Source organism: Mycteria americana, chromosome 2 (genome assembly GCF_035582795.1).
Source record: "Mycteria americana isolate JAX WOST 10 ecotype Jacksonville Zoo and Gardens chromosome 2, USCA_MyAme_1.0, whole genome shotgun sequence".
Taxonomy (NCBI): Eukaryota; Metazoa; Chordata; class Aves; order Ciconiiformes; family Ciconiidae; genus Mycteria; species Mycteria americana.
In genome coordinates, this window is record NC_134366.1 from 15,175,817 (window position 1) to 15,192,312 (window position 16,496).

The window sequence follows — 16,496 nt, forward strand, 5'->3', positions numbered from 1 at the left end:
CCTTCAACAGTGCTGCCAGGCATTGAGCTTTGAGGTCCAGCTATCATGCCAAGTATCTCAATCACCCCATTTGTAAACCAGTATTACAACATCCTGTATTAATAAGGGCTTGTCAGCAAGAATAAGATCCTTTAGGGCAAAGCTGCAGCTAGCATTTGCACGTTGTACTGCAAGCAAGGTGCTGGGCCTCCCTCTCCTGCTGTCCTTGTGTAGTGCCTTGTCAAAATTGTCATTGCTGCCCCACTGGGAATACAGGCACTGTGTACCAAAGAGGAGAAAGAAACCCCAGATAGGTGGGAAGGAGGAAGGAGAAGGTCTAACCTGGCTTCCTACCCTCTTGGCCTCAGTTTTGATCCATGGATCACAATGTGATGTGATTGGTGACCCATGGAGCTAAGGAACCAGCCCGCATTCTTCTTTATTTGGACACAGGACACATATCCAGAAGATCAAAGAGGATGTATTAAATCTTTTCCAAGCTCCACTCAAGTAGCTCCACACCCCCATGGCCAGCTTGTGTTTCACAAGCACAGACTTTCTCCAGTGACAAGAAACATTTATACCATAAGTTCCTTAAGGCCTAGTTTTTGCACTGAGAACAAGGCTGTGCCTTTTTAGGAATGCCAGAAATGCTATGTACGCATTGATAGATTGAAAAACAGCAACAAATTGCCTTCTCAAAAATATTAAAAATGCACATTAGGAACCGTTATGAAGAGACACTAATATCGCACAGTACAGATGACATTCTTATCACCGGAACGTCCTGACCCGAATCTATCTCTATTCAGTACTTTCAAGAAGACGGAGTAATCTCTGGGGACTTCACTGAGCACAAAGAGGAAAAGTGATGTGTCCACAGTAGGTAAAACAGTGATTCAGAAACGTCTTTCCTCAACCCATTACTATACCTGTTAAGCAATATTTCTTCACTGTATTAACAGGCTAAGAGATCATGAGAATTAATCACTGTGATTAATTGTGTATATCAATAAAATGTATATGACAGATTGTGTTTATTACATCTGGGGTTGGGTAGAAACCATACATTGCATCGAATGACTGTGTCAGTTCTGCTGCAAGCGCATTTCTTGCTGCTCAGCTATAAATAGTGCTCACAACACATGTGAAAAGGATCATGCTCCATTCCGAGGTGGGAAATCGCTGAAGAAAACTGTTCTGGTAAACAAGCCCTTCCTGATGGCTGTCTGAATAATTGGCAGCGAGCGCAGCTCCTGGATCGCTCCGCTGACAAAAACTGCCTCGCTCCTCCCTGCTACTAAAGCAACGCTGCGTATCAGGGAAGTCTGAGACCACTAATATGGAAACTGAGGAGTCTTGGTGCTGGCCTTAGAAAAACCCAGCCAAAACTGCACTCTTTAGCAAACCATCTCCTGGGTACGGCTTAGGTGTTCACTGCAGCTCCCATCTCAGCTGCGGATACCATCTCCCAGCCAGCTCTCACCGCAGGCTCAACGGTGGCTCAGCCCCGCAGGGCAGACACAATGGGCGTGTTTTGCCAAGTTAGAGATTCTCAAGGACAACAGTTTCACAGCCTCCACGCAGCCTCTTTCAGTGCTCCTTAGAAAGGCTTTTCTTGTATCTCACTGGAGTCTTCTCTGCTACAGCTTAAGCACATGTTTTGCTGTACTCTCCACCAAGACTATGGAGAACAAACTATCCTCCTTTCCACACTTCCTGGTTTACTTTTGAACATCCTAGACAAGGTCGCTATACCTGCTAACAGTATTTCACATAGTTCAAGACTATTAAGTGTTCATATATCATCCTGTTCCAGAAAGTACATGGGAGGCAGCAGGACTGCTGCATCTAATCAGTTGATAGAAAGTATGTTTAAGGGATCACACATCTCTGCTCTGTTCAGCAGTGTCACGCAGCATCTTCAGGACCTGCATCGCACAGCATTTAATGGTCTATTTTCCCCCTTCACCAATCTCATGGACAGTGCTAACCACAAATGTGTCCCATGTCCCATGAAGTACCCCTGCCAGGGAGCCTGGGAATTCTTTCCATTTCGTGCATTAAGCCATATTTACGTGAGCATTAAATATGCCAGCTGACTTTGGTATTAGTAAACATACCATGCAACTGATAGAAATATTGTTTGTCAGATATATTTAGGCTGCAAACACAATGGGGCGTATTCATACCATCCCCCTTGACAGTTTGCACAAGTCACCCTTCAGAGGTGCCCACCCCTTTCCACCGACTCTATGAGGAACACAGGCTCCTAAATTTTGGTGCACCAGATTGTATCTCAGTCTGATATCTAAAGTAGACAGTGAGTCAATCTTGCATCAGCACCAACAAAGGTGGTTATCTCAGTGTAGCACTTCTGGCCTATGCAATATTTGAGCAAGATCATGCACAACAAACCTCCCATAAGCGTTCAAGCTGGCAAAACTCAATGGCTCAAATACTTCCAAAAGAACCAGCCCAGTCCTGACTGAAATGAATTTGTTTTCAAATGTAAAAGTGAAAGCACAGGAAATATTTTGCAGTCTTCAGTCTAATAATTATGATGAGGCATCTAAAGCAAAAGATTTCATTTTGAGTCACTGGTCAGTATATACACCCTTTACGTGGTTAATACTGAGTTTCACAGTATAGGCAACATGTTCCAAACTTCTTTGGAGATATCCAGATCTTCACACAGAGAACCTGTTTAGTTACCGTTGACATTTAGAATATGCTATTTGTTTTCCTTCTCCTTTACATTTGACAGTTACTGATTAAGAAAGGACTTTGATATAGCCCATGACATGCCTGAGGGTATTTTTAAAAAGCAGTTTGGGGGAAGAGGAAGAGAATGAATACATGAAAATAAAACCTGATCTAAATTAGTAAATTACATGTTCCCAGATGTTTCCTTCTTGAGATCTCGCATAGAGCAACTGCATCAGGACACCTGTACTTTAAGGTTTTCAGTTGTCGCTAAATCTTTCTTTCTTTTTCATAAGCTGATCTCATATTTTCCAGAGTGATGTTGTTTTCACTTCACATCATCTGTACAAACAAACAAATAAAAAACAAAAAAAAAAATTCCCTCCCCCACAAACACAAGCACATGCACACACGTACTCCTTCCTCTCTTTGGTCTGCGCACAGTAGCTTGGCACCAAAAAGATATGTGATTAAGTTTTAACAAGTGTCAAAGCCAAGTGGCTCACAGACACTTACCTGGAGATCAGAATGTGGTTTAGGTGCTTTCTGAAATTCAAATTAGCAAGTGTCATTCTTCCTGCCTTCTACCACACTTCAGGGAATGTTTGATCTGCAGAGAGAGAATGAGACACAGAAAATGAGCAAGAGAGAAACCCCCAGGATCCAGGGGCTCAGACTTCCCACTCCCAAGCACTGCCGCTGTCTCTGGGAGCATGTGAATAATCAAGGTTACGCTTGCTTTCATGGCCATATTGCAGGGCACTAATGTAGTGCACTGTAGAACCGATTCCCTCATAAATATTTAGGTCAAGGATTTCAGCATAGAACAACAGTACAATTAACAATTCAAAATGCTACCACTGAAAGTTATTTTTGACACCATCAGCTGGAAGTGAGCAGACATGCCTTTGTTAAGTTACGATGTAGTCTATCATTTGTAATACAATATCAATGCAAAAACAATTCCTCAGAGCATTGATCAGAAATTTCATAATCTTTTTTTGTTCGCTAAAGTACACATTTTACAAAGGTTGTCATGGTCTCATGTTACTGCCATGTTGCTCAGAAATAAAAGAAAGACATTGCAAGGGAAGGAAGGAGATCTAACATCTGATGACCTACATGGGTTCTTTATTGTTAAAAATGCTAAATTTAGGTAGTTTCTGTATAGGAAAAAAATTAAATAGATTGCTATACAGAACATGTACATTGTATACATCAAATTCAATATGAATTTTACACTACACATAGTGGTCAGAATTAACATATCAGCATTACCTACATCTACCCCTCATACCTCTCTAATATACTGACATAAGTGCTTGAAAAAATACACCAACAACCACAAACACAAAAAGAGTTCCAATAGCAGATTGCAGTGTATGAGTAAGAGTGACCTCCCTTTTTTTTTTTTAAACTGAAAATTATTAAGTCCAGTGAACTGTAAGGACCTGTATCCCTTGTCCACCTGAGTATCCCATTAAGCTGCAGCTGACATATTGCAAAGGGAAAAAAAGATAAAATGAAAAAGAAACCAAGTGTCAGGAAAAAAGGAACTATCCAAGAAGCAAGTTTTTCCCCTTGCTTGTGCTCAGCCAGTCCTGTACCATCAGTCGTCTTCTACCTTCGCAGCTTCTATGTTTGCACGCCCAAAGCTGAACAGCCCATCCTGCAACCTCACACTGAGCTGGGGGCTGAGTTTTAACCAGACTGCATACACTGATATTTTGTCCATTTACACACACTTTAAATACTGACTCCCTTCTCCTGCCGCAGGACACAAAAAAAGAGACATCTAGTTTTATACTTAATCTTCTAGTTTTATACTGACTTGTTGAACTTGGGATTAATCCTTTCCTGGATATTGATGTAATTTTGGATATTGATATAAGCAATGTAAAAAGTACAGGGGCAGGGTAAGAAAAACTTGTAAGATCAAGGCACCGTGAAATCTTTATCTTTTCTGTGTGTTTTTCCTGTAGTTCCCCCTTCACTTTCAATCCCTCACCAAATTGCACAAGGACCTGCTACACCAAGTCCTTGCAGAGAAGGCAGTGGTGCAGGCATGCAACACGCACCTGGCGCATAGAAGAGGAACCCCTTCGCAGTGACTTTTCCAAGGTGAGAGATGGACTAAATGCAGCCCTGTCAGATGCCCTTGACTGCATCTAATTCTCAAGTGACCTGTTTTCCTACTCACTGAGCAGGACAAGGCAAGGACAAAGGGAAATTAATACATTTGAAACCATATATGCCTCTCGTTGATAAGAGCCCACTTATATGTATAGAAGAGGTACAATTGCTAAGTCTTATTAACAAAGAATCAGACTACCCCACCCTGTGACTTGCTAATCAGTTTTATATGTACCTATAAGTACAGGATGGGTTGTGTACCTGAAAATCTTTGCGATGATCCTCTAACTTGTCTTTGAGTGCTGCTGATTTTAATGTGGCTATTTTTTGTAGGCAGCAGGTAAGATCTGTGTGCTTTCTGAAAATGAAAGAGGATTTAAAAGGATGAAGGGTCCAGATCTGAAGACATTCTTTTGACTTTATTTTTCTGTCCTTTGGCGTGTTCGACAATCTATTCTTTTAGACTGATGCAATCAGTTCAGAAAAGGTATCATAGCAGCAAGCTTGAATTGCAGTGTAAAAAGCAACAAAGAAATCACTCTGTTCACCTTGTCCTAACAATTTTTTCCAAATATATATTGTCCTGGTTTCGGCTGGGATGGAGTTAATTTTCTTCCTAGAAGCTGGTATAGTGCTGTGTTTTGGATTCAGTAGGAGAGTAATGTTGATAACACACTGATGTTTTAGTTGTTGCTAAGTAGGGCTCGCTCTACGTCAAGGACTTTTCAGCTTCTCATGCTCTACCGACTGAGCAGGCTGGGGCTGCACAAGAAGCTGGGAGGGGACACAGCCAGGACAGCTGACCCCAACTGGCCAAAGGGCTATTCCATACCATATGGCGTCATGCTCAGTATAGAAACTAGGGGAAAGCTGGCTGGGGGACTGCTTCTCAGGGACTGGCTGGGCATTGGTCAGCAGCTGGTGAGCAATTGCATTGTGCATCACTTGTTTTGTATATTCTTTTATCGTTATTATTATTATTGTTGTTGTTGTTGTTGTTATTATTATTTTCCCTTCCTTTTCTGTCCTATTAAAGTGTCTGTATCTCAACCCACAAATCTTACTTCCCCCCCCCGATTCTCTCCCCCATCCCACTGAGGAGGGGGAAGTGAGCGAACGGCTGTGTGGTGTTTAGCTGCCTGCTGGGTTAAACCACAACAATATATACACACATACATAAATGCCTTTATTTAGAGCTCTGTTGAACTATAGAAGTGAAGAAAAAGAAAAGCATTGAATAATTCATCAAATTTTCTTCCTTTATCACTCAGGTCCAATTTTCCCACATAAACATATGCAACCAAACTGAATTCTATCAAATTATTAATATTAAACATGCAACCGCAGGATTTTATCCCAAAGAAAAAAAAAAGCCTTGCTAGTCAGCATTGGTAGGGTTTCTATGACTTCAGCTAGAGACAGGCACCTAGATCTGAACCAGCCATCTTCATCTCTGTGCATAGTCAATGTAGATGACAGAGTCCAGGGACTAAGACATCTCATCCTAAGCAGAGATCTAAAACAACCCATCTGAATACATTACAAAAGTATCTGCTTCTCCCACTGATAATAAGAGGAGCCCAGAATAACTAGCTCAAGTATAGACATCTACCCTACAGATGTTTAAAGTCACGAGAGATTAAACATTCATTGTGTCCAGTCTCTGACAAACCTTAAACAAACCAACCTATGCAAGTTGAATTATGACTACAGGAACTGTGTCACACAAATACATACCAATATCCAAAAATATTCCAAATATACTGTTACCTTCAAGTTACTGCAGGTAACTCCAATTAAAATGTGCTCTCCAGGAATACCTAACCAGATCCATTGCAGAATTTATATGTCTATAAAACACTCTCCTATGGCAGCAGAGCTTTGACTTGACTTTAGTGAAACTGGGCCTTAAGCAGAGAATATTCTTTCTATAGTGTTTATTAATTTAGCTTGCAAGGCTGTGTTTAGAGGGATGTTAAGCATTAACTAGTATGTTCTCTATTTGTGGATTATGTGTGTAATTCCCCACACTGAAAGATGAGCATATATATCTAAAAATAAAGCTCCATACACAGTTTCCCAGTAGACAATTGCTTACTCATTTAAAATGTATGTTTACTTAAAATTGCGCTCCCTGGGATGGCCTTATGAAATATACATTTCATTTTAGCAGGGATTCCCAAAGGAGTCAGCTGCCAGGCAGCCTTTTTCTAGCTCCTTCAGTACAAACAATGTAAAGCAGGACACTAAATCTTCAATAGCAGGCAACACTCCGGAATTAGAGTTTCAGCTCAGTTTCTGCTGACAGTGCCTGAGGTGCACCTGGATCTGAGCAATTCTGTTAGCACACTGGATAATTCATTCCCAGCAATTTGTTACCTGACATTAATTTCCTACAAAACCATGACATCTGAACATGCTCCACATAAAATCATTTTTAGGAAGGTCAGGGGCTAATAGGAAATGACTGACTGAGTGAAATTTCCCTAGTTATGCATGTTTTCAGTATTTTTGCATCCCAAACTCCTGCTAGATCCTCCCAGAGTAATTTTAGCTGCTTTTGTATTAGGCAATGGAGATATTAATTCTCCCAGCTGGGAATCTACCTTAAATTCTGTCCCACATTTTGAAAACATGAAGAAAGAAGAAAAAAACGGAGTTAAAATAAAGTGTGGCGTCACCCTATTGCATGAAGTCTCTAACAAACTACCAGTGAATTCAGCCAAAAGACTTAATACTATCTATCACATCAAACATGGTTACACAGACCATCTCCATTGTTAGTCATTGTCAAATAATATCTATATACCAATGAAAGGATATGTTTACGAAGAAACGTTTACTGCAGAAGTTCGTCATGTTTTGAATGAGTATAATGTTTTAGTGTATATTACAAATCCTTCAAAATCAATGTCACAACCAGTCAAAACAATAAAACTACATTACAAGGTTTTGGCTGAGGAAAAGACAGGGAAACAGTAGTATACAGCTTGGCAGGAGTCCTGAAGACATTTATATGAGGAGTCATTTAAAACTAAATCAAAAGGGATTCAGGCACCATTGGCTACAAGTAATACCAGCCAGAAAAACTAACCTCTATGAAATGATACTGAAAAAAGCTTTTAAAATGTACTGGTTTGCATCAAAGCCTTTCACCAAGTAAATGTCTGGAAAGAGTTTGACTGAACTGACAGACAGATCTGTTCCTCTCACTCAGCAAATATAAATCAAGATGAAACTATAGATGGTTTTATAGAGGAAAATTGAGGTACACTCCAGAGACAACTATGGTTTCTAGTAAGTAAAGAAAGATATTTAACTTTGAAGAAAAAAAGCTATGAAAACAAACAGTTGGAGAATATAAAAGGTGAGAAACTCTCCTCAGAGCTTTTATCTAGCCACTAATAGCAAAGGTGAGTGGCACTCGCTACAGGGAAAGTGGAAAGTGGGCTGCTCACATATTATTAAATGCAGGATCGGGTCCTGCTCAATCCTTCAGCCCTGTCAGATTTGCTGCATAGCCATCTCTATCAAAATGCATTGAAACTGTAGGATAAGAAAACATAGCAAATTTTCAGACTTTTCTACAATTGGTCAGGGCTCATAACAAGGGAAATATTAAAAATAAAAAGAAATTTAAAGGGGGTAGGTTAGAAATAGGATAGGAAAACAGGTAAGAAAGAAAATGGTTAAAATCTTTCACTCAACTGTAAGCAAAGTAATTTTTTTAAAGAATTGCAAACTCTGGCTCTTTGTAGTCTAAATAAGCTATTTACAGAAACCCTAGAGTTCAGGACAATTTGACATGTAAAGAGGAAATGAGCTATTAGTTTTGAAAGAGAACATCAAATCCAACAGGCAACATGGTCCATCATGAGAAAGTTACATGAGAATCATTTTACAGATTTGAAAGGTTGAACACTGATACACACTTTGGGTTTAAATCATTATAAGAAACTTTCTGGCTGTTTTACAAAACAGAGAGCTGAAGCAATACTAGCCCCCAGCCTCGCCACATGTCATATCCCATTTCCTGCAGAGATAGAGAGTAATATTAACTATACAACTTTAGGCTAAGAAAGGAAACAATCCTTCAAGCTTCACCAGCGAGGTGGGTAGATATCATACTAGCCTCCCCCAAGGTGACAGCTATCAGCAGCCACATCTGTCCCCAGGATAGCACACAGAAAATCCATCTGTCTCCCAATCAGATTATTTATCACCTCAGTAAAAAGATAAAGAGATTTTGTTAGCAGAATTGTTACCCTCCCAACTGAAAAAGGATTTACAAGACCGAACTGTAGTTGTTTCATAAATATAGACACTCGTTCCTTACAATTGTAGTGCCAGTGTCTAGGTTACTTATATGAAAACATTTATTTCCCCTTAGCTGCAACCAGTCCTTTTTTTTTTCTCTACCGAGGCTGCTGTCTGACAGTATTGAGGTGACGTGGTCATCAGAAAGAAGAGGCCCTAGCTTCTGTTTCCCTTCCTTGGCCCTTATTTCCAGCTCCATGCTACCCCAGGCTGCGCAAATGCTAACAGCACTTATTTTCCCAAAGTCTCAGCTCTTCAATGCAATTTATCAAGCAGCCGCAGCAGGTCGGAGGGTGCTAACGTGACCGGCGGGAGGAAGGGGGAGGCAGTCGGGGCAGGGTTACTCTCTCTGGCAGCCACCGTGGTTCAAATGCCCCACAAACTACAGCTGCTCGCCCTAACACCTCAGTTTGATGACACTATCCCATAGGAGGCCTAAATAATCAGAGACCTGAGATTTACAGTTGCATACACTAATTGCTTTGTAAAAATACAGGTAACAAAAGCTGCCACAACAATTCATTTGTAAGTGTACTAGATTTATGACTAAAATTTAATTGAAAGAGCAGACAACGGAAAAAGTGTCAAAAGAACTAAGCCTATAGCTTTACTAAATAAACATGTACACATCTACTGTAACTATGTATCTACTGCTTACTAAAACTACCATGGAACTACTACGCTGTCTCTTATATTAAAAAAAATAATCTGCACTGCTAGCACTTCTGCTTATCTTAATAGATGTATAAACACCTAAATTAAATTTGCCCGTTAAATCACCGATAAAGAGAAAAAAAGCTTCTGCTATTAAGCTTTACCCCTATTAACTTTTGCTGGATTGCTGTACTCTTCATTACTGTTGTCTCTCAAAATATCACCTTCACTTCAGCTGTAAATAGCCCAGGAAAATAGTTCAAACCTTAAAGGGAAACTTCCAAAGAAAAGGTTTTTTTCCCCTCATAGCTGAGACCTTTCCCAAGGGAACAGGCCACTTTTGGAGGTGTTAGTGCTTCATGTTTCTAGCAATGGAAAAAAAGTATATAGAAATAATGGGTTGGCTGAGTATATTATGAAAGGATTGCTCCTATTAGGGGATTCAGGGCAAATAAGAGCCAAGATAAAACAAAGTTATGGTGGAAAGCTTGGAGAATTTGTACTAGTTTCAATATCTTTGCTTCCATCTTCTAAATTGCCAATTGTCAAATGTCATTACTGGTCAGGCTGTTAGCTGCTTATTTGATTACAGTGTAGCCCCCTTTCTGGAGCGTGAGTGTGTCCGTGTGTAAAATCATAAAATGTGCTTGTGCAGGTGCAAAAGCTCAGGAAAGCATGAAGCTGATAATTAAAGATATTTCGTTGCCTTTTTAATACATAGATACATCTACAACAAAACTCAGAAATACTAAGCTGTTTGCTTCTATTTGTCCTTAAAGAATTTGCATCTGCATGTACTTCAGTAGTTGCCAAGAGTTCTTGCACAGTTTTAATACAAATTTATCATGAAGCATACCAAATGAACCACAAGTTATTTAAGAAAATGAAATAAGGAAACTTTTGAGGTTTTAGCAGGAAAACAGACTGGAGTGAGAGTAGTCTGATGTAAATGAATAGACGGCTTCAATGAAAATGAAAGAGAAGAAAACTCCCTCCTGGGGTTCATTATGCCTCTTGAGCTGTTGGTAGTAAAGTTAATTTTTAAATGCTTTGAGGTGATTAAGAACTCAGGCATCACTCTAAATGTAAATAAGTCCTGTTTCATTTCCTTTCAGTTAACTGATTGCAGCAGTCACCAGCTACTTAGCTTGCTGATGTATTTGAGATCCATAGTCTAGTTCATAATTAACCCTCTTCATATGAAGTGAAAAAGCCTGAATTTGAATATATATAACCAGGATCTGACATACTCGCTTGAGAAAAATAATGTTTCTATTAGTAAATAATGAGGGCACTATTTGAAGCAAAAGTATCACAGAATGAAAATCAACATTTAAATGAAAAGTTTGCTTCCACCCACACTGAATGCAGCTTAAAAACACAATCAAAATAGATGCAGTTTAGAAACTTCAGCTTAAATAGATGAATTATTTATAGTAAAATTTGGAAAACCATTACAGCTGGACCTCTTCTTCCCCACCAAGTCTAGTCAAGAGAAAATTTCAATAATCTGTACATGAATATCACATACAAATGAAAAACATCAGATCATAATCCATTCTTGTAATGCATATATACAAGCAATTAAGATTTAACAGCAATAAACTTGTTCAAGGCAGTGACTGGGACCTGTGAAATCTGTATTCTCATTCCAAATCTCTCTCAAGATTTTTTCATGGCTAGGCAAATGTTTCAAAAGTGACTAATGCTGTGCACCAGTTTGTAATTACCCAACCCAGGACATGCTAAGCCGTAAACTACCAAAATATCTCCACTGCATACTGAAATACTGAGGCAACCAACACTCACCTCTGAAAATGCTGGTCTTAAAGTTCTCTACACTTACAAGAGGACAACTACATCTCTCTTTCTTAGAAGACTGAGGCTAAATTCATTCACAGTTCTGAAATATTTTAGCAATCCATTTGTAGTAGAAGTTCTTCGCATCTGTCGTACTTCAACCTTGATCATTCTTGTGATATAAGCTAAAAAAAGCATGGGAATAAGAGCTGAATTCAGGACTTCTACACTCCCAGACTTACAAATGAAGTGAAATGACAGTTAAACAGCACTTTTATTTCCTCACACGTGTCAGTCTGTCAGGGATTCCCCACATCCCACCAGGTAGATGGAGATTGCCATTTGGTCCAAAGATCACTTTTTAAATTTCAGCCCGAGGGTGGTTGGTACCAAAACCAAGAAGCTCCTAAGGGTGATATGCTGAACATCCTCCCTACTAAGAATCCCAAAGGTACCTGGTTACATTCCCCAGTATTTGCAGTTCTGATACGATGGCAGGAGAAGATGCAGTTTCTCAAGAAATTAGGTTTAAACCAATCAGAGATTTGTGAACCTACACCTCTGTTTCCAGCTCCTCCAAGGAAACAATAGGCAGCTAATGCCACAGACAGAAAATCTGTGCATCCTGCGCTCCAGTAACTTGTCCTAGCTAATAGGAGCCACATCAGTTGTTTCAAGGTGATTGAAGGTGACATCCTATATGTATGTACTTCACTGCAATGCTGGTATATTCAGACTGGATATTAGGAAGAAGTTCTTCACTGAGAGGGTGGTCAAGCACTGGAACAAGCTCCCCAGGGAAGTGGTCATGGTTCCAAGCCTGTTGGTGTTCAAGAAGCATTTGGACAGCACTCTCAGATATATGGTTTAACTTTTAGCTTGCCCTGTGTGGAGTCAGGAGTTGGACTCAATGATCCTCGTGGGTCCCTTCCAACTCAGGATATTCTATGACGCTATGATTCTAAAAAGAGCAAAGGTATAGGCTTTATTAGCTATACAGGTATCCAACACAAAAGATGCAACGTCCCCATTGTTAAAGTGTTAGTCCAAAGCCCAGGAACCTTGGGTTCAGCTCCAAGCCCCAAACTCTTGTCGTGAAACATTTTTCTCACCTGGTGTCAAGTTTCTTTATGACCCACAAAGGCACCTGATGTTTTTCAAAAGATACTGTAAATACTGCAAATGTTTCAAGGCAAGGGGCATCCTGCAGAGAAGTCCATTTTCACATCTACATGCAAAGTCATTCATTTCACATGTTTAGTCAAACCAGATTTAAACTTACTTCTTTTTTTTAACTTCATTTCCTTTTATTCATTGAATGCCAGAGGGATTGCAGGAGGAAAATGTACACAAAATAGATGTAAAGTTTTCATAGGACCCCTCTAAACCAAAAAGCCAAAAATATCTCACAGCTGTTGGGCACACCTCTGCCTTGCAGAGCAAGAGAGACTGTGCATCTAACCACAGCAGACCTAGAAGGAACAAAAAAGGAAAGTAAGACTCATCAGCTAGTGAACTAGCAAGAAACTGATAATTTCCAAATGAATAACAAAATGCTAAAGTCATTATAAATAAACTCTACAAAAATGCAGTTGCTCTTTTCTCAGCAGTGATATTTAACCCCAAGTGGCTAAAGTGGAAGAAAGAGAAATGTCCTGAACTGATAAACTGATAAAGACTGATAAAAACTGATAAACTGATAAAGACTTCCTAAACCAGCTGGCAGTCTGAGCTTAGCTCAGCTCTGCACCAGTTAGAATCCTATTTCTGCTCCCAGATCATCACAAATTATTAGTAAATTTGCTGAAATAAAGTTGACTCCACTCATTTTGGAAACAAGGTCTTTCCAATGACTTTTGCTCCCAGTTTCCATTCTCACACTGAAAAACTTTTACTCGGTGTTGTTTTCAGATTAAATATTTCATTACAGTTTTATCTTACAAATATCTTGAATACAAATGAACAGCTGGATTGCTAATGCTTTCCTTCCAGAAAAGACAGCACAATATATTTTCTAATACATAGCACAAGACAGCACAATAATATCTGGCTAATGAGTCAGTCTTTCACTACATTTTAACTTTTAGCTTTTACACAAGTTAACAGAAGAAGAGTTGCTCTTCCCTGCTCTTCTCCAACTTTTAAATCGAATTACAGCAAGTATTACTCATGTCTCGCTTTCCATACTTCACACTTGTAGCTGGAAAAAGATAGGGAGGTGAGAGAGGTTGATCTAGTCATTTATTAATGTCAGGAAGCTTCAGGTTAGATCTATTCAGTGGGGGAGAAACATTGTTATTGCTCTCAGTAAATTGAGGCAGGTCCCGTCAGTCTTGCAAACAAAAATTCTGCAGTTGTTCACATTTGCTAAATAAAGGTTCTCTGGTCAGCTGCCTGCTGACAGCCACTGAAAGACAGCAGCAAGAAACATTGTACATCCCTCGGGCACCCGCAGGGAAAGCAATGTTGCTCCATAAGAAGGTTCACAGAATTTCCAAGTAGCAAACAAAAAGGCACAGAGAAATCACTAGAAAGCACATATTGAAGCAGGTGTCTGATTGTACAGTTATATACATATATTATTTATAAGGAGGAGCTGGCTGTAGCATCTCCAGCAGGCAAGGTCTTTTTCTTTCTTTTCTTTTTTTTTCCATATTCTAAATATGGTTGACTTCAAAATTTATTTTAAAAATCATGTCAAGCTTTGAAAGTTAGGCTTGAATATTCCTGTACATGGATACGTGCATTCAACAGTTGGGAAGATGCAAATTAATCTATGATTATAACTAGAAATTAGTCTTTGAAAATAACTCTCAAAGCAAGGTAATACCTGCCGGACAGCACATTTCAATATTAATTTTTGCAAGCACAGCAGCTACCTACTTCTATGTTTGAAACTCAGGCCCTCTGCACAGTACTTTAACCATCGCTGAAGAATTCTACATCAATGCCCTTATTTGAATCACAGCCACATTATTAGCAGGTGGAAGTTCTCTCAAAGGCCACAACCGTAACAAGCCCATAATATTACCAATTAATAAATGTGGGTTTAGAAAGGTAATTTCTGTTCTATCTTTCTCACCAGGGATGTGATAAAAAGTCTCAGCAACTGTAGCACCCCATGAGAAGGTATGCAGGCAAAGAGCAGGTTATTTTGTTCCTTTTGTTCGTAATCTTTCATTGTGCTTCATTTTTGTGTGCTAAATGAGGACAGATTCTTTGCACAGAAGTTCCCCACACCTCACCTCTCCTCCACCCACCACAACACCCATCCCCACAGAGGACAGGTCACCTTCACTCTTATCCTTCCCTCTTGGGCCGCTCACTCACAGGCAAAAGGGAAGCTAAAAGTCTTCTCATCTCACTGACTGGTCATGGCAGAAGTATCAGAAATCCTCGCAGGCCTTTCTACCCATCCTGACGGTCAGCCAAAAGCAGAAGCAGCCAGGAAGCCACACGGCAGGTGGACGAGCACAAGAAAAGCGGGGTCCTCTCCATGCAGCGGAGCCGGCGGCATGTGCGCTGCCTGGCCCTTACAGCTGAACGTCCAGCAGGACACAGCCACCTCCTGACTAGGAGCAGGAGACTTTCTCCTCACTACTCGCTAAAAGCAAACGGTCATCCCAAAAACAGTGTGTTTATTTTAGCTTTTAGATTTTAAAAATAATCTCATTGTCTTTCATAGAGGTGAAAAAGAGGTCTAACCAGTTTTGAACATTTGCAAATGGCAACCAGTATGAAGTGTATAAAACCACAGTAAGTGTTGGCACCTTGGTGTAGTTAAATGAGAGGTTCTTTCACAATACTTAGGCATGGATTACAGTTTTCTTCATTGTACCACTTCGTTAATGCAACCTTTCCCATGCCTTACCTGTCTGGGATAATAGCAAGCGCTTCTTCAGAGGAGTTCTGAAGAAATTAATATTGAAATGCATACAGCACCACAAAGAGTAAGTGTAATGTCCCATTAGCAGGACAGAAGTGCACAGGTTTGATGCGGTGCCCAAGTCTGGCTTCCCCAAGCGGAACTCTGGAGGAGGCTCAGCCTCAGCAACCCTGAAGTGCAGAGCATTAGCGGGTGCTCAGCATCTCTCAGAGTATGAGCAAGACTGAGCAGTCCCAGCCCATGCTGACAGTCTGAGTGAAGATTTTCACATCTTATTCTCAAAGGTTTTCAAACTCTGATCCTAATAGAGCTCCTAGGAGAGTTTTTAATTTTCATACTTTTCAAACTCAAGTTAATTTAGTTGCCCCTCTCTCTCAAATCAAGTCAAAGACTTAGAGGGATTTGAGAAGAAATACAATCTTCTTTCATTAAAAGCAGGGTCTTATCACAGATCTTCATGATTTGTATTGTCCTGGCAATAGGGGAGATCAGGTAACTGGGAGTGTTTGTTTTCTATGAGGCAATTAAGGTTGAGAGATATGATTGTAATTCTATGTGCTTACTTGCAAAACTATGTACTCACTTACACCTGGGCTGGGCCTGGTCACTCTGGCACCAGTTCCCAAAGTTATTTGTGTGTGCACATCTCAAGGGCTTTGCGAGGTCAAAGAAAGACCATTCAATTGAGACTTGAAAAACCTTGTCAGCGTAAACAAAATTCTTATCAATTTGAGGGAAATATTGATTTTTATATCACATTTCTCTTTTCCCAGCACATCTACAAAGATGTAGCACAGAAAACTCATTATTACATTTGAACTGCTCTTCTCCGCAATTTAGAAAGATGTCCGCTTTTAAGTTTTTTTTCTGATGTTAAATAATTATTTACCTGAATTCATATCCCTTTTTATCCTTGATCATGCTGTCCCCCAGATCTGAACACCCAAACAATTCTGGATTGGGGTGTAATCAATTCTTACTACTCAAGATTACCAGGCATACTTTTTTCCACAGGTTAAGG

At 39.9% G+C, this 16,496-nt stretch overlaps 1 long non-coding RNA gene across 16 annotated transcripts in view; it reads right to left on the bottom strand.

Moving 5' to 3' along the window:
* The window catches only part of LOC142405307 (uncharacterized), a 234,846-nt gene that overhangs the window by 110,586 nt on the left and 107,764 nt on the right, over positions 1-16,496 (bottom strand). For 14 of the 16 annotated variants that reach the window (XR_012774127.1, XR_012774130.1, XR_012774135.1 and 11 more), the window contains 3 exons: positions 12,300-12,550; positions 11,599-11,774; positions 3,202-3,295 (listed from right to left, as the gene is read on the bottom strand). This is a non-coding gene — a long non-coding RNA (uncharacterized LOC142405307). The remainder of the gene's footprint in view (positions 1-3,201; positions 3,296-11,598; positions 11,775-12,299; positions 12,551-16,496) is intronic. The other 2 variants (XR_012774124.1, XR_012774123.1) reach the window with 2 other exon arrangements.